The sequence below is a fragment of the Halichoerus grypus genome, chromosome 11 (genome assembly GCF_964656455.1).
Source record: "Halichoerus grypus chromosome 11, mHalGry1.hap1.1, whole genome shotgun sequence".
In the NCBI taxonomy this organism is placed as follows: domain Eukaryota; kingdom Metazoa; phylum Chordata; class Mammalia; order Carnivora; family Phocidae; genus Halichoerus; species Halichoerus grypus.
Genome location: NC_135722.1, coordinates 50,352,264 through 50,357,864, shown reverse-complemented (window position 1 = coordinate 50,357,864; position 5,601 = coordinate 50,352,264). Strand labels below are relative to the sequence as shown.

The 5,601-nt window shown below is 35.7% G+C and overlaps 1 pseudogene; it reads right to left on the bottom strand.

Moving 5' to 3' along the window:
• Positions 1-455: 455 nt before the first annotated feature.
• LOC118542647 (olfactory receptor OR51C1-like) lies at positions 456-1,408 on the bottom strand (annotated as a pseudogene).
• Between the last annotated feature and the right edge of the window lie 4,193 nt (positions 1,409-5,601).

The following is a 5,601-nucleotide window of genomic DNA, read 5'->3' as shown; positions in this document are numbered from 1 at the left end:
AAATGAAAGAATGAATCAATGGTGATTAAATTGTATGTAAGAATAATAGAGAGCTGCGTCTAATTGAAAATTAAACAAAATTTAATAACTATTATATATACTTTAAGAAAACAAAATGAGACAGAAAGATATGAGTTACTGTTTTAAGCATAATTTTGGAGGCTTTGTCTAATGGGCAAGGTGTTCATTTTAGCCATTGTCATTCATGCTTTCAAAACTTTATATTAAGATATATAATACTCATTATATTAGTATATTTTATTGCTTATTTCTAAAGAGTAGATTAGTAATAGTTCTATTGAAAAAAAATTTCTGTCAAACTGCATCTCCTACCCATCCTACCCAGATATCTAGGTTTTTGGTGTCAGGCCACTGATAGAAGAAAGCATATTGATTAAATGCTAGGTCTTGAAAGTGATTACTAAGGAGTAGATTTTACTATAGAGGTATTAGAGTCAGACCTCAGATCCTTTGGCAAAGAGGACTTTTTTAATGGCCCTAATGGATCTGCTTGGTCTTCACACTATAAATAATGGGATTCATCACTGGTGGAATAAGCAAATACACATTGGCCATAAGAGTATGTACGTAAGGAGGTGCCTTTTTCCCAAACCTATGAACAAAGCACAAGCTAATGAGAGGAATGTAGAAGATGGCAACAGCACTTATGTGGGAGATAACAAGTGCTGAAGGCTTTATGCCACTCCTCTGGGGAAGCAATGCTTAGGGTGGTCTTAATAATCAGAATATAGGAGAGAAGAATAAAGATCACGTCCACTCCTGCAGTAACTGCAAGGGCAATAAGTCCTAAAACACTGTTGATCTTATTGTCAGAACATGACAGCTGGATTATATCAGGATGGAAACAGTAACAATGATGAAGCACATAGTTTTGGCAGAAAGATAAATGTTTAAGAAGCAGGACCAGATGCATTAGGATCACTGTCCCCCTGACAAAGATGGCAAACCACACTTTGACAATTCTGGAATCAGTCAAGATGGCAGCATATCTCAATGGGTTACAAATGGCAATGAAGTGGTCAAAGGCCATTGCTAGGAGCACTGAAGACTCCATGACAGTAAAGAGTTGAATGAAGAATGTCTGGCCAACACAGGCATGGAAACTGATCTGTCTTGCACTGAACCAGAATATGCCCAGTGTAGTGACCAGCGTTGAAATACACAAGCCCAAGTCAGTGGTAGAGAGCATAAAGATGAAATAGTACACAGGTTCATGGAGACTTGACTCAGTGAGGATGACAAACAGGATTATACCATTCCCAGAGAAGGCAGTCACATACAGACAGCAGAAAGGGATGGAGATCCAGGTGTGGGCAGCTTCGAGTCCTGGAACTCCCATCAGGAAAAAGGTCAGAGAAGTGGAAGGGATGTTAGGAAAAGATGACATGATTCCTTTGGAGAAATAATTCTTTTTAAATAAAATATCCTAGAAGGAAAAATGAAAACACCATTCAGCAATTTCATTGGGATTTCTATTAACTGTAATTAGATCAATCAAATTAGAGATTATTCTTAGGACTTTATCCTTTCCTTTTTGCTTCTCAATTATGATTTTTCTTTTTTCTTTTTTTTGCTGTATTGAACTTTCCCTCTATGATTTGTATTTCCTAATTCACAAAAGAGAATAGGGATTTTTTTTTTTTTTCATCTCAGTAGTACTTTTTGTCATCTTCCACTTTAACCTAAAGTATTTTCTTTCCTCCCTCCTTGAACTTCCTACTTAGAGAATTGTAGCAAGATAATCTGAAAATGTCAAGAATTTAATGGATATCTCAAAGTAATATTAATTTTTAAAAGTAAGATTTATTATTTAATAAAGAATGTATGTGTGTTTGAGTGTGTTGATACTAGTGCATTATCATGAAACTTTATCATACATTTTAAAGACATATAATCTTTTCAGGAAATAATTTAAGGAAATAATTTGATACATCAGTTCAAAATAGCCTATTCATTATTTCTTGGTCAGTGGATCTTATCCTTGTCTTGCTAAGGTTGTTTCTAGTCTGGGGTTACATTTCTGATATTGATTTTTTATTTTCTTATCTGTTATCACTGTAGTGTTGATACATAATTGTTACAGAAGACTTTTCCTTAGCATTGTCTTCGGCAGTTAGTCCCTTTCAGAGACAACTATATTAAACTTCAAGGCTAAGAGTGAACTGTGTGTACAGAGGCCAGATATTAGATACTTCCCTCTGCAGTCTGGTGTTGTTGCAATCATTGCCACCTATTACTTATGTGTAGCCTCAGAAGAGTACACTTACAGAGGGTATCTTCATCAAAGTAAATACACATTTGAGCTTTCAGCTCCACCATTAGGTAGCATCTGAAATGAGACTTATTATTATGTAGATGAGGTCCTGGGTACGTTTTCTTCTCCTTCCTTTCTTCTTTCTCTGTACTGACTTAACTCTTTTATGATCTAGTCCCCTTAATGTACTGGAAAGTCTTGCTGAGATGTTCATTAAGCCAAATGGTAGTGCTCTGAATACCCTAAACTGTCTTCTCTTTGGCTTCTCAGACTGGTTACTTTTCTCATAGTCCTAGTCATTGGCTGGAATCCCATTGGTCCTTCATGGACATTTGAGCCACTGTGTCTCCAACGACTCGATTTGGAGAATGTATTCCTGCAGCTGTGTTATACCTACACAATTTTACCTCCTTAGTTATTGAAACATTCCAGCTCCAAGTTTGTGATACCTCTTGTGACTACCTGTTATATTGTTGACTACTTATTTTTAAATCTCTAGCTACTATTGCTGTCTAGTCTCAGCTTTATTCCTGCTCTCACAGGCTGCTGAGATTCCAACGTATCTTACATCTGAGGCTGCTCAGTTTGGCACATGTCCTTGGTCTTGTCATTTAATGTTGATATTAAGGATGACTGAATTAGATAATCTCCATTATTTTTTTTTCTTATTCTATGCAGCAGTTTAAAAAAAAATCACAGAAACAAGCTTGTGGGCATTACTTAATATCCTTAAATATTTGAGAGATTACGGAAAGGGCCCCATGCAGAAATTTCAATTGTGTACTATAGTCATTATGGAATAGTTACTATGGTGATTATGAGATGATTGATTCATGCTCCATAATTATTTGACTGAAAAGTGTATTAGGTGGAATGAAATCAATTTCTCAGTCTTATGGCATCATTCAAAAATCAATATGCAAAAATAAAAATAAAAATCCCTGTGTATCAGATAATTTTCAAAGAGCATTTTAAAGGCTATATGTATATATATAGAAGGTTAGGGAAATTATTAGAAAAATAATGCCCTATGGCTGGAATCATCAATACAAATTTAAGTAGATTTAATATAAATAAAGTAAATACTCAAGAAAATTAATATTTAAAACCAGTGTCCATTGGCAGGACAGTAGCAGCAGTAGGGTTCAAGAAAACATACTATTTTGGTTTTTGAAGTTCTTCTAAGGCAGCATAGGACATTGGCTTTAATTTATAACCCTTTTAGAGTAATGTAGAATTCTAGAATTTTTATTTATTTATTTATTTATTTATTTATTTATTTATTTATTTAAAAGATTTTATTTATTTATTTGACAGAGACACAGTGAGAGAAGGAACACAAGCAGGGGGAGTGGGAGAAGGAGAGGCTCGATCCAAGGACCCCAGAATCATGACTTGAGCCGAAGGCAGACGCTTAATGACTGAGCCACCCAGGTGCCCCAAATCCTAGAGCTTTTAAATTAGAATGTACCTGAGAGATATTTTAATTTCTTCCATAGAATGACATTAATTTTATCACATGGTCTTCTTGTGATAAAAGCAACTGCTTAATTTTATTAGTCTTATTCCTATCAAGTTTAATTGAAGGGATGGGTGTGTAAAGAAAAAAAGAATGGTTGGAAATGATAAAGTTTAGAATCAGCCAGTAGAAGAGAAAACTAAGAGCAAACACATGGTAGTGTTCAAATGGCTGAAATGTTATTATATTTGAGAAGAATTACATTTGATCTTGTGCCATACAGAAGGCAAACCTAGAGCCAGCAGGAGGGAACTTAAAAAGCACTAAGGATGGAATGATCCAGAAACAGTGGAGGACTGAGCTTCCAGTACTACATGTCAAAACAGTCACTTTAAGCACAAATATTGAAAATTCATTCAGTCATTCAGAAAATAGGTACTGCACATCTACTATGGATCAGAAACAGGAAATTAAATGTTAAGCACAATGATGTCTCCGACCCTGAAAATTCTTAGTTGACTAGGAGACACAGACAAGTAACATGGAATTACATCGTGTAAAGAATAAATCTAGAATGCTATGAGAGCACATAAGGAAGACAACAAGCTCACTGTGAGGGATAAGGAATGGTTTCCAGTAAATAATGGTGTCTAGATTGAGACCTGAATTCTAAGCAGAGTTGGCAAAAAATGGATTTAGGTATGTGTATGTGTGACAGTTAGTTTTATATGTCAACTTGACTGAGCCACAGAATGTCCATATATCTGATTAAATGTTATTTCTGGGTGTGTCTGTGAGGGGTTTAGCATTTGAGTCAGTAGATTGAGTGAAGCAGATTACCCTCCCCACTGTGGATGGGTCTCATTCAGTTAGTTGAGGGCCTGAATAGAACCAAAAAGCAGAGGAATGAAGAGTTCTCTCTCTTTCTGCCTGACTGCTGAGCTGGGATATGAGTCTTCTGCCCTTGGGCTGGGAGTTACACCATCAGTGCTCCTGGTTTTCAGGCCTTCATATTTGGACTGGTACCATAGCACTGGCTTTCCTGGATCTCCAGCTTATAGATGGCAGACTGTTGGACTTCTCAGCCTTCATGATTCTGTGAACCAATTCCTCATAATAAATCTCTATATCTATCTATCTATCATCTATCTATCTATCTATCTATCTATCTATCATCTATATCTATCTATCTATCTATCCATCATCTATCATCTATCTATCTATCATCTATCTTTCTCATTGGTAAATTGGAGATAATAATATAGTTGCTTGGAAAGGTAGCTATCATTTATGAAATCCCCCACAATCTGTCAAGCTTTACGTGAATTTTGTGCTTTATGTGGATTATCTTAATTAATTTGAAAACCATATTGTATATAAGCTTCCAATTTTTCATCCCAGGAAGGTAAAAATTAGATAAACAAATGCAATGTTTCATACAGTGGGAAAGCTAGGATTTGAATTCCATATATGTAATTTAAAATTGGTTAAAATTCCACTATGCTGCATATCAATACTTCTTGATGTGGTGAAATTTGTAGAATAAAATTAAAAAAATAAACTTTTGGGCGCCTGGGTGGCTCAGTCGGTTAACCATCTGTCTTTGGCTCAGGTCATGATCCCAGAGTCCTGGGATCAAGTCCTGTATTGGTCTCCCTGCTCAGTGGGGAGTCTGCTTCTCCCTCTCCTTCTGCCCCTCCCCTCTGCTCATGCTCTCTCTCTCTCTCTCAAATAAATAAATAAAATCTTTTAAAAAATAAACTTTTATGTTGCATATGCATGTGAATTACTAAAATGTCAAGTATTCATGTGATATTTTCCCCCCTTCAATAGTCTTGCACTACCATTGTTCCTTGGCTCTAAATAC